The sequence below is a fragment of the Microcebus murinus genome, chromosome 15 (assembly GCF_040939455.1).
Source record: "Microcebus murinus isolate Inina chromosome 15, M.murinus_Inina_mat1.0, whole genome shotgun sequence".
Lineage (NCBI taxonomy): Eukaryota > Metazoa > Chordata > Mammalia > Primates > Cheirogaleidae > Microcebus > Microcebus murinus.
Window position 1 is genome coordinate 26,448,975 of NC_134118.1, and position 12,098 is coordinate 26,461,072.

At 38.2% G+C, this 12,098-nt stretch overlaps 1 non-coding gene across 1 annotated transcript; it reads right to left on the reverse strand.

Annotated features, from left to right (window-relative positions):
* Positions 1-4,715: 4,715 nt before the first annotated feature.
* TRNAS-GCU (transfer RNA serine (anticodon GCU)) lies at positions 4,716-4,797 on the reverse strand. The gene has a single exon. It is a non-coding gene; the product is annotated as a tRNA-Ser (tRNA).
* Positions 4,798-12,098: the final 7,301 nt, after the last annotated feature.

Below are 12,098 nucleotides of genomic sequence, written 5' to 3' on the forward strand. Positions count from 1 at the left end.
GAATTACCAATGTCGCACAGAGACTCTGTAACGAATTGCGTTTACAGAGCTTATGAAAACATTCTTTTGGCTCCCACTATGAGCGCCTGGTTGTATATCCATATGGTCTGTGATTATGCTAATTGCAGAGGGAAATAACATTTTCTTCTTGTGGTGTTGCCTCAGCAGGTGTGGTCCTGACTTTTTTCCATCTTGTTGATGTTAGTGTCATGAGCTCGCATCCAAAATATTATCCCTTTTCTGAATGGGCCGAGAGCCTCTCCTGCCTATGTGGGGTACTTATAATTCTAATCATTCTTCCAGCCACCACCATATTGAGCCTGTGGTTCTCTCATGGATCCCCAACACTGATATGCTAGCCCTAACAAAGGTGACTTTTCAAATAGACCCTAGAATCCCAACCACCCTCCTGGAACTTTATGAAATGAGAGTAACAGAAGGGAGGGTGAGTTGTTCTCAAATAGTGAAAGAAGGCCAGGTGCGGTGGCTCACACCTGTAATCCTAGCACTCTGGCAGGCCAAGGTGGGTGGATTGCTTGAGGTCAGGAGTTTGAAACCAGCCTGAGCAAGAGAGAGACCCCTGTCTCTACTATACTTAGAAATTAATTGTCCAACTAATATATATAGAAAAAATTAGCCGGGCATGGTGGTGCATGCCTGTAGTCCCAGCTACTCGGGAGGCTGAGGCAGCAGAATCGTTTAAGCCCAGGAGTTTGAGGTTGCTGTGAGCTAGGCTGACGCCTCGGCACTCATTCTAGCCTGGGCAACAAAGTGAGGCTCTGTCTCAAAAAAAAAAAAAAAATAGCAAAAGAAAATTTAATGCTGAAATCACTATGATCACATTCATGATCAAGCATCCAGTTATTTGTAGCTCAAACCCAGTAATTCAGACTCTATTCCAAGCCTCCAAATTAACATAATGGAAAAGGCCAGACTGGAGATGGTGCCCACACCCAATGGACCTAGTACTGAAAAGAAGGCAAAGGGGCAGTTGCCATGGGGTGGCTGAACCAAACACAGCCACTGGGATAAGCTAGGAGTGCATGGAGATGCTTCCCCTGGTGCCTTACATGTTCTATGCGTCTCCTATTCCTTTAGGAAGCTGAGGGAATCCCTGTGAGTGTTTACAAGGAGTCAACTTAATTAAACTTGAGTTAGGCTTCTCTGAGCCCTCTTCTTGATTAGGTCCCATGCTTGGCCTATCTAGCGTAGTTTTATCAAAGAATCCAGTTGAGCCCAGTTTTACCAAGAATTCTACTAAGCCAATTTGTTGAGAATTCCCGACACCCTCAATATCTAATCAAATTCTTTTTAGTAATTTTCCATCCAATGACTCCCTTACTCTATTCACTAAAAACCTCCAGCTATCTCCCTTATACTTGGATTTGAGTTTACTTTCTCTCCCCTATTGCAATAGTCTTGAATAAAGTCTTCCTTGCTTGTTTAATTCCATTTCATACAACTTTTCTTTGACAGTTCCCCCAAAGAACTTATAGGCACATCCTGGGAAAACTTCTTTTCCAAGGAGAGATCCAGCTAAGAGTTGAGAATACAGTCAGCTGCCTAGAGAAGATGTGTCCAGAATAGAGGACTGAACAAATTAATGGTAGCTCATTTCCTGAGGAAATGAAAACAGACTTTAAAATCTGTCCAGATCAATAAATGTAATAGACCACATTAGCAAAATGAAGGATGAAAAACTATATGATTATCTCAATAGATGAAGAAAGAGCATTTGACAAAATTCAACACCCTTTCATGATGAAAACTCTCAACAGATTAGGTTTAGAGGGAATGTACTTCAACACAGTAAAGGCCATATATGACAAGCCCAGAGCTAGCATTATACTCAATGGTGAAAAGTTGAAACTTTTCCTTTAAAATCAGAAATAAGACTAAACTTTCTTGTTCCTACTATTCCTACTCTTATCACTTCTTTTCAACATACTGGAAGCCAGAGCAATTAGGCAAGAGGAAGAAATAAAAGGTATCCCAATAGGAAGGGAAGAAGTGAAATTGTATCTATTTGCTGACAATATGATCTCATATATAGAAAGCCTCAAAGACTCTAATAAAAATACTGTTAGAACTGATAAATTCAGTAAAGTTGAAGGATACAAAATCAACATAAAAATTTGTAGTATTTCTATAGAATAACAGTGAACTATCTGAAAAGGAAATTAAAGAAACAATCCTATTTATAATAACAACAAAATGAAATACCTAGGTGTAAATTTAACTAAGGAGATAAAAGACCTATGCATGTAAAACCATAAAACACTGATGAAAGAAAATGAAAAAAACACAAATAAATGGGAAAATATTCCATGTTCTTGGATAGGAAAAATTAATATTGTTAAAGTATCCATACTGCCCAAAGCAATCTACAGATTCAATGCAATCTCTATCAATATCCCAATGTCACTTTTTACACAAATGGAAAAAAATCCTTAGATTTGTATGAAACCACAAAAGACATCAAATAGCCAAAACAATCTTGAGCAAAACAAACAAAACTGGAGGCATCATACTCCCTGATTTCAAAATATATTATAAAGTGATTGTAATCAAAACAGCATGGTGTTGGCATAAAAACAGACACATTGACCAATGAAACAGGATATAAGCCTATGCATTTATGGTCAACTGATTTTTGACAAAGGTGCCAAGAACATCCAATGGGAAAGATTAATCTCTTCAATAAATGATGTTGGGAAAATTGATTATTCACATGCAGAAGAATGAAATTAGGCCCTTATCTTTTACCACATACAAAAATCAACTCAAAGTGGATTAAAGACTTAAATATAAGACCTGAAACTATAAAACTATGTACTAGGAGAAAACACAGGGGAAAAGTTTCCATGACATTGGTCTGAATAATGATTCTTTGGATATGACCCTAAAGCACAGGCAACAAAAGCAAAAATAGACAAATGAGATTGCATTAAATTAAAAAGTTTTTGCACAGCAAAGAAGACAATTAACAAGTGAAGAGATAAAGTGAAGCCCTCCCAAAATGGGAAAACATATTTGCAAACCATATATTTGATAAGGGGCTAATATCCAAAATATGTAAGGAATTCAAGTGACTCAATAGCAAGAAAACAAATAACCCAACTTAAAAAATGGGTAAAGGACCTGAACAGACATTTCTTAAAAGAAGATATACACATGGTGAACAAGAACATTAAAAAAATGCTCAGCATCAGTAAGCATTAGGGAAATGTAAAACCACAATGAGATATCACCTCATACCTGTTAGAAGGAGTTTTATCAAAACGATGAAAGATAACAAATATTGGCAAGAATTCAGAGAAAAGGCAACTTTTGTACATTGTTGGTGAAAATGTGAAGTAGTACAGCCATTATGGAAAATGGTATAAAATTTTCTCAAAAAACTAAAAATAAAATTACCATATGATCCTGCAAGCCCACTTCTGGATAGATACCAAAAAAAATTAAAGTCAATATGTCAAAGGGATATCTGTACTCCCAAGCTCATTGCACCATTACTCACAATAGCCAAGAGGTGGAAGCAACTTAAATGTCTATGAATAGATGAACGGATATAGAGAATGTGGTAAATATGCACAATATACCACATTCAGCCCTAAAAAAGAAGGAAATTCTGTCATTTGTCATGGTGTGGATAAATCTGGAAGACATTATGCTAAGTGAAATAAGCCAGACACAGAAAGACAAATACTTCATGCTCTCACTTTCGTGTAAAATCTAAAAAAGTTGAACTCACAGTCGTAGCAGGTAGAATGATGGTTATTAGAGAATGGGGATTGGGGGTGGGGTGGAGGGAATGGAGAGTTCTTGGTCCAAGGCTACAAAGTTTCAAACAGACAAGAGGGATTAGTTTTGATATCTATTGTGTAGCAGGGTGACTATGGTCAATAATTTAAAAAATGAAATAATAAAAAATAAAATCTGTCCAAGATATGAGAGGTGTGCCTAGGAATGCTGAAGGTAGGAACAGCTTTCCTGGGATGGATATTTGCAGAAATAAAGATAATTCTGGATGGTTAGATGTAACATGTAGATGCTTCAGCCAGGGAAAAGACTTAAGATCAACATAAGAAACATCTAAATACTTTATTAAATCATAGATTCAAGAATACATTCCCTGAGATCATCATGCAATAGATCAAGATTGAGGCCCAGAATTCTTCATTCATAACAAACACTTTGTGTATTTCCGATAATTCAACCCAGAGACTATATATCTTCAAATATATCTTCCAATATGAGCTTCCAAGAAAAAATTTAAATAATATAGATAATTTGTTGTACATATCAGTGTGGATGATTTTCTCATTTACTTTAAGTTTGTTAGGCAATATTTTTATTTGACCCTCAACTAATTATTTCATTGCTTTCTCAAAAAAGCTGGAGACTTGGCAGAGAATCTAAGTATTTCCTTCCCTTCAAGGGGATTACCATCTGGAGGCTAAAGCAAATAGTATCCAAATGATTCAACTGGTTAGTTTAACTCACAAGTATGATCACTGTTACTGAAGATGAATGGCGCCCAATATTTGAAAGATTGCTTATACTAGGAACTAAACTATCAGAGGTCAGGAAAGATACATGTAGCAATTTACTCATTTTGGTGGAGAATAAGGAGTTAATCCACCAAAGACAAACAAACACACACTGACTAGGAGGTATTCAGATGCATCATTTAGAAGATTAAATAAACATGACGACGAGGGTGGGATTCGAACCCACGCGTGCAGAGCACAATGGATTAGCAGTCCATCGCCTTAACCACTCGGCCACCTCGTCCCACATAGGGACGGTGATATCACTTTCTTCCTCTTGGCAGTTAGTTCTGTAATAATACTGTTTCTAATTGTTTTGTCTGTCTTACTCCCGACTCAATCCTCACAGTCACACTCAGAATCGGGTATTTGGGGGTACATTTCACGGCAACTACACAACTGGTAAGTGACGGTTAGAGTCGTTCAGTTATTTAGCACATATCCAATGAACAGGTAAAACCAGAATGGGTGGGTATTAAATACGTAGATCCTCGTTGAACGCAGGAATGAATGAACTTGGGATTTCAACCCACGAGCCGCCCGCGCTCTCTCTGGGACTAGGCTCCCGGCTGTTGAGCTCTGCATTCCAGGCATTGGATTTCCTGCCTCCTAATGAGAATATCTCCAGGGATTCCTGTTTTCTGGGAGGTACCGGAACACAACCACAACAATAAAAAAAACTGGCTCTGTGATTCCCTCATACGTCTTCGCTTCTGAAATACGCCGAGCAGATAGGAGACTCTTTCATTTCTCTCTTGTTTCTTCCCTGGGGCTTGGAATCGGTCAGTCTGCGACTCGCAGCAATGGGTGAAAACGTGATTGGAAAACAGTAGGAAAACGCTGGCGCCCTCGTGTAAACGTTTCGGTTCTAGAATAGATTTCCAGGGTGCCTACGTCCTGGCTGGAGCTCTGTCTCCCTCATCGTGTGACCTGGGACAGGCCACTTCACCGACTCCATCCCCATGCCCTTTGGCCCTCACAATTTTTATCTTTTCAGAAGGAAGCTGAATTTGACAACTTCACATAAACCCGCCATCAAGAAACTCTTCCCCTCACTAGGATTTGTCTGCTTTTCTATATTTAGTGAAGAGTTTTGGAGAGATTCCTTCTCATCCAGATTGCTTTTGCCTTCCTATGAAATCTCTATTTCTGTTTTGGCAGGAGGGGCCCTCTTCTCTCCCTCTCATATTCCTTTATTTAATTTCATATACTCATACTTTCATATACTACTATCCCTGGGTTAGAGGGCTAAGGATTTATTCATTTAGTGAGTCGAACAATCACATTTATTTCTTTGAATGAGATCAGTTATGATTTTTCTCAAGCCTTGAGTTAGGACTCCATTCTGCTGTTCAAATCACTTATGCTTCATTGGGGGGGGGGGTCTCTCTTTCAGGGTTCCAAGAAATCTTAGTAACTCTCCAAGGAATCCAGTAACTTCAATTGTATTTCTCAATACAAACTGTGAGGTACAAATTTCCCATTAGACTAACAAAGATTTTATTTAGACTATTTTCCCTTCAATTAGAGGGCAGGGACAATATTTCTTAATTCCTCATATTACACACCCAGTGCATTAGCAGGAAGTAGGCACACGATAACTATTGTTGAATAAATGAATTTTAAAAATCTAGATTTTTAATAAAAGAATCAGCAGAAATCAAGGTACCTAGAGAGAGTATTTGTCTTTTTTTTGAGACAGAGTCTCACTTTGTTGCCCAGGCTAGAGTGAGTGCCATGGCGTCAGCCTCGCTCACAGCAACCTCAATCTCCTGGGCTCAAGCGATCCTCCTGCCTCAGCCTCCCGAGTAGCTGGGACTACAGGCATGGCACATGCCCGGCCAATTTTTTGTATATATATTTTTAGTTGGTCAATTAATTTCTTTCTATTTTTGGTAGAGACGGGGTCTCGCTCAGGCTGGTTTCGAACTCCTGACCTTGAGCTATCCGCCCGCCTCTGCCTCCCAAAGTGCTGGGATTACAGGCGTGAGCCACCGCGCCCAGCCGTATTTGTCTTTTTGAGACAGGGTCTTGCTCTATCGCCCAGGCTGGAGTGCAGTGGCACAATCATAGGTCACAGCAGCCTCGAACTTTTTCCGTCCAAGGGATCCTCCCTCCTCAGCCTCCAGAGTAGCTAGAAATTACAGGAGCTCGCCACCACCCCCAGCTTTTTTTTTTTTTTTTTTTTTAGAGATTGGAGAAGGGGTGACCTTATGTTGCCCAGTCTGTTCTCTAACCTCTGGCCTCAAGAGATTCTATCACCTCAGTTTCCCAAAGTGCTGACACAGTGGCTCACGCTGGCAAGGTGTGAGTCACTGCGTGACTGCACCCATCCTGTTTAAATTTCTTGAGCCAATAAGTAACACCCATAGGTTTGTTGTTAGGATTAAGTGAATATGTAAAGAGCTTTTAAGATGCCTGGCACTTAATAATCACTATTTAAGTGTCATTCATTATCATTATCATCTTCCATAAGAAAAGACAATCAAACAGGGAAAAAATAAAAAATAAAAGTTACTGTACAGGCAATCCACAGAAGGAGACAATCAAATGGCTAATAAAATGTATCAAAAAGAAGCTATACTGGCCGGGCGCAGTGGCTCTTGCCTGTAATCCTAGCACTCTGGGAGGCCGAGGCGGGCGGATTGCTAGAGGTCAGGAGTTCGAAACCAGCCTGAGCAAGAGCGAGACCCCCGTCTCTACTATAAATAGGAAGAAATTAATTGGCCAAGTAATACATACAGAAAAAATAAGCCGGGCATGGTGGCACATGCCTGTAGTCCCAGCTACTCGGGAGGCTGAGGCAGGAGGATTGCTTGAGCCCAGGAGTTTGAGGTTGCTGTGAGCTAGGCTGACGCCATGGCACTCACTCTAGCCTGGGCAACAGAGTGAGACTCTGTCTCAAAAAAAAAAAAAAAAAAAAGAAGCTATACTTCACTTAAATTTAAAGATATGATAATTAAGATAATAACATAATTCTCCTCCTCCATTATACTGACAAACATTTATAAGATTAATAATAACAAGTGTAGGCAAAACTATTGGAAAGCACATGTTTTGAAACACTGTTATGGGAATGTAAACTGGCACAAACATATTAGAGGATAATTTTATTTAAAAAGATTTATATCCTTATTTTCTTCCTAAAACACATTCCTAAGTAGGGGGAAAAAGCAAGTTGAAGCATAGTATGTGCAGTTTTGTTGTTAAATATATATGTAGGTAGATTGAAACAGAGTGTTAGATAGTTTATCAGTGAGGTCCATTTAGCCTCAGCCTCAAATTTAGACTTTTCTTGATACCTCCAAAAAACATTATACATAAAATTATTACATATTTATTTGTTGTTAAGAGAGTTCACCTTAAACTTATTTATTTCGAATATATCCCAAGTTTTATAATCTTCTTTGCTATTTCTTTACTTTTGATATGATGGAAGCCTCAAAAATAGAAATGCTATGGACCCTTTGCAACTTTGGAAAAGCCCTGATTGATACTAACATTAAAAATATCTGCAAGAATATAGAATAATTGTCAAAAGTGGGTATCTCTAGAGCTGAAATTATAGGCTCTTGAATTTTCTATGTCATTTTTGTAGAGTTTACCTTTTCTTTTACTCTCAAACGTATTAATTACATAAATCAAAGAGATAACAATAGGACTTTCCATTTCAGAACTGACATGTAAAAAGCCTAGAAGTCACCACCCATCCTTACAACAAGAAAAAAGCTAACCAAATTAAAAAATCAACAACTCTTCTTAGCTCTATCAGAGAACTGAGGATTCACAGAGCAAGCTGCTACCTCCAAAATTGTAGAGACAGATAGAGAGAATCACAGTTTATCAGCAACAGAAGCCCATAAGCAGAAGTTGGCAGCTGAAACCAGCACATAGGTAGGAAAACTTAAACTGTAATTAATGAATTCCTGGAGGCTCAGAATACAGTAGCTAGAGAGTTAAAAACTCTAAGGGGGCTCTATCCTGAAGAGGCCCTATAATTTCCTGAATTTTACCTTTAGCAGCTCTACTAAGTTCTCACATTGAAGATCAGAGAAAAATCTCCAGATGCTTTCAGCAGGGAGAAGAAGGCAACCATTTTGAAAGAAATACTCCCAGAGCTCTCTGTTCTCCTAACAAGACCCGCCCTAGAGGGAAACTATTTCACCAAAGCCTAACTGACCTAGAAGAAGGGGAATACCAACTCCAGCCCCCTATAGTCTTCAACATGAGGGGAGAAAAACACCCACCTCAGGCTCACTGAAAGACTGAGACCTAATCATAGGACTACAGAAAACTTCTGCCCCCACATGCATTACCACTATATCAAAAGAACTTCTGTATAATAACAGATTACTACTAGGAGAAATGCAAGCCTTACCCTATTGGTCTCTAGAAAAAAACTAAAACAGGTAAAACAAATATAAGGATACTAGAGGAAATTTTAGCCTCTGACCCCACAGCTCCAGCAAACAGTAACTACAGCTTAACTCCTAGCCAGATAAATAACAACAACAACAAAAACTCACACAAAAGGCCTATTTCAGTTTATTTTACCCAATATATCATGTCTGGCTTTCAACAAAAAAAATCATAAGGCATGCTAAAAGAAAAAAATCACAGGCTAAAGCAACAAAGCAAGCATCAAAACCAAACTCAAGCCGGGCGCGGTGGCTCACGCCTGTAATCCTAGCACTCTGGGAGGCTGAGGCGGGCGGATTGCTCGAGGTCAGGAGTTCGAAACCAGCCTGAGCAAGAGCGAGACCCCGTCTCTACTATAAATAGAAAGAAATTAATTGGCCAACTAATATATATATAAAATTAGCCAGGCATGGTGGCACATGCCTGTAGTCCCAGCTACTCGGGAGGCTGAGGCAGCAGGATTGCTTGAGCCCAGGAGTTTGAGGTTGCTGTGAGCTAGGCTGACGCCACGGCACTCACTCTAGCCTGGACAACAAAGCGAGACTCTGTCTCAAAAAAAAAAAAAAATGAATACAGAAAATAATCTTTCAACCCTACAAAATAACTAAGAACTGTGAAACAATTAAAAAACATATACACAAATGGAATACCAGAAGAAGAAGCAACAGAGAAATGAACAAAAGAAATATTTGACATAATAATGTCTGATAATTTTTCAAAGTTAATGACAGACACCAAACCACAGATCTGGGAAGCACAGAGAACACCAAGCAGGCTAAATACCAAAAAAATGACACCTAGGCACATCATATTCAAACTGCAGAAAATAAGACAGAGAAAAATCTTGAAAGAAGCCAGAGAATAAGAACACCTCACCCACAGAGTAATAAAGATAAGAATTATATTCTTTTTATGCAAGGAATAAGAGTGGAGTAAAATATTTAAAATATTGAAATGAAAGAAAACACCTATCTAGAATTATGTATCCAATGAAATTATTCTTCAAAACTGACAAAGAAATACATACTTCTTCAAATAAAACTTGAGAAAATTTGTCACCATACATATGCCTTGAAAAAAAATCAAATAAAATTTGTTCATGCCAGGTGTCATGGCATACCCTGTAGTCCCAAGTGGGAGGATCCCTTGAGCCCAGGAGTTTGAATCCAGGCTGGACAACATAGCAATATCCTATCTCTAAAAAAGAATTCTTCAGAGAGAAGGAAAATAATATAGATTAGAAACTGAGATCTATATAAAGAAAGGAATAGAGTTCTTTCTATATAAAGAAAGGAAGAGAGAAGTTATCATAAAATACTTTGTTTTTGTTCATCTCAATTGGTCTCACAAAATAATAGCAAAACCATGTGCTTGGTGATTATAGCTTATGCATAAGTGAAATGAATGACAGCAATGTTATAAGAGAAGGGAGAAAGAAATTGAGAATACTTTGTCATAAGGTACTTGCACTATCCAAGAAGTGGTATAGCACTACTTGAAAGTGAAATTGGATTCATTGTAAATGTATATAGTTCAAACTCTAGAAGAGACACTAAATTTTAAAAAAAGAGTATAGTTCATATACTAAGACAGAAGAGTAAATCCAATCATATAAAATATGCAAGGAAAACCAGAGAAGTCAGAAAAAGAGAAGATAAGAAAAGTAACACAAAACAAATACAGTAAATAGAAAACAGTTGCAAATATGTTAGCTACTAATCTAACTTTACCAATATTCACTTTATTTATTTATTTATTTATTTATTGAGACAGAGTCTCACTCTGTTGCTTGGGCTAGAGTGCCATGGTGTCAGCCTAGCTCACAGCAACCTCAAACACCTGAGTTCAAGCGATCCTTCTACCTCAGCCTCCTGGGTAGCTGGGACTATAGGCACACACCACCTGACCAGCTAATTTTTTACATTTTTAGTTGTTTGGATAATTTATTTCTATTTATAGTAGAGACGGGGTCTTTCTCTTGCTCAGGCTGGTCTCTATCTCCTGAGCTCAAGTAATCCTCCAGCCTCGGCCTCCCAAAGTGCTAGGATTACAGGCATGACCCACCACGCCCGGCCCACTATTCACTTTAAATGGGAATGGTCTACATACACCAAGTAAAAGACATGAGATTGTCAGAATGGGTTTATTAAAACAAGACTCAGCTCCACGTTATCTGTAAGAAGTCCATTTTAACATACAGACACAAATAGATTAACAGGAGAGGAATGGAAAGAGAGAAATATGCTAATACTAATCATAAGATGGGCATTAAAAGAATAGTAGGCCGGTGCAGTGGTTCATGCCTGTAATCCTAGCACTGTGGGAGGCCGAGGCAAGCAGATATGTTTATTGCAGCACTATTCATAACAGCAAAAACATGGAATCAACCTAAGTGTTCATTAATGGATGAGTGGATAAAGAAAATGTGGTATATATACACAATGGAATACTATTCAACCATAAAAAGAAGAAAATCATGTCTTTTTGGCAGGAACATAAATAAACTGATGCCATTATCTTAAGTGAAACAAATCAGACACAGAGAGATAAATACCACATGTTCTCATTTGTAAGTGGGAGCTAAATAATGGGTACACATGGATATAAAGTGTGAGATGATAGACACTGGAGACTCAGAAAAGTGGGGTAGGTGGGGGTGGATGATGAGAAATTACTTCATGAGTACAATGTACCTTATTGTGTTGAAGGATACACTTAAAGCCCCGCCTTCACCACTATGCAATACATCCATGTGACAAAATTACACTTGTAGCCCATAAATTTATACAAATAAAATAATGATGATGATGACGATATGCAATTTGTGTCCTCAAGGCAAGCAGAGACAAGAGAATATCTAAAATATAATTTGGCAAATTCTCCACTAGTAGTCTGAAACAAATATTTTCTTGTTAACTGTCTCTTTAAGACTGTGACACACTGTCTTTACTCATTTCTTTTTAAATGTATGTGAATTAAATGTATTTTGTTTGATAACTTGGGGATAAGAGGGAACCCCTAGAAAATAAAAATTGGGAACTTAAGTGTTATAATTAGGGCTCAGAAACAATATACCATGTTGTATCTATTAACGCTTTTGGCTGTAGACTAAACCATAATAGCATT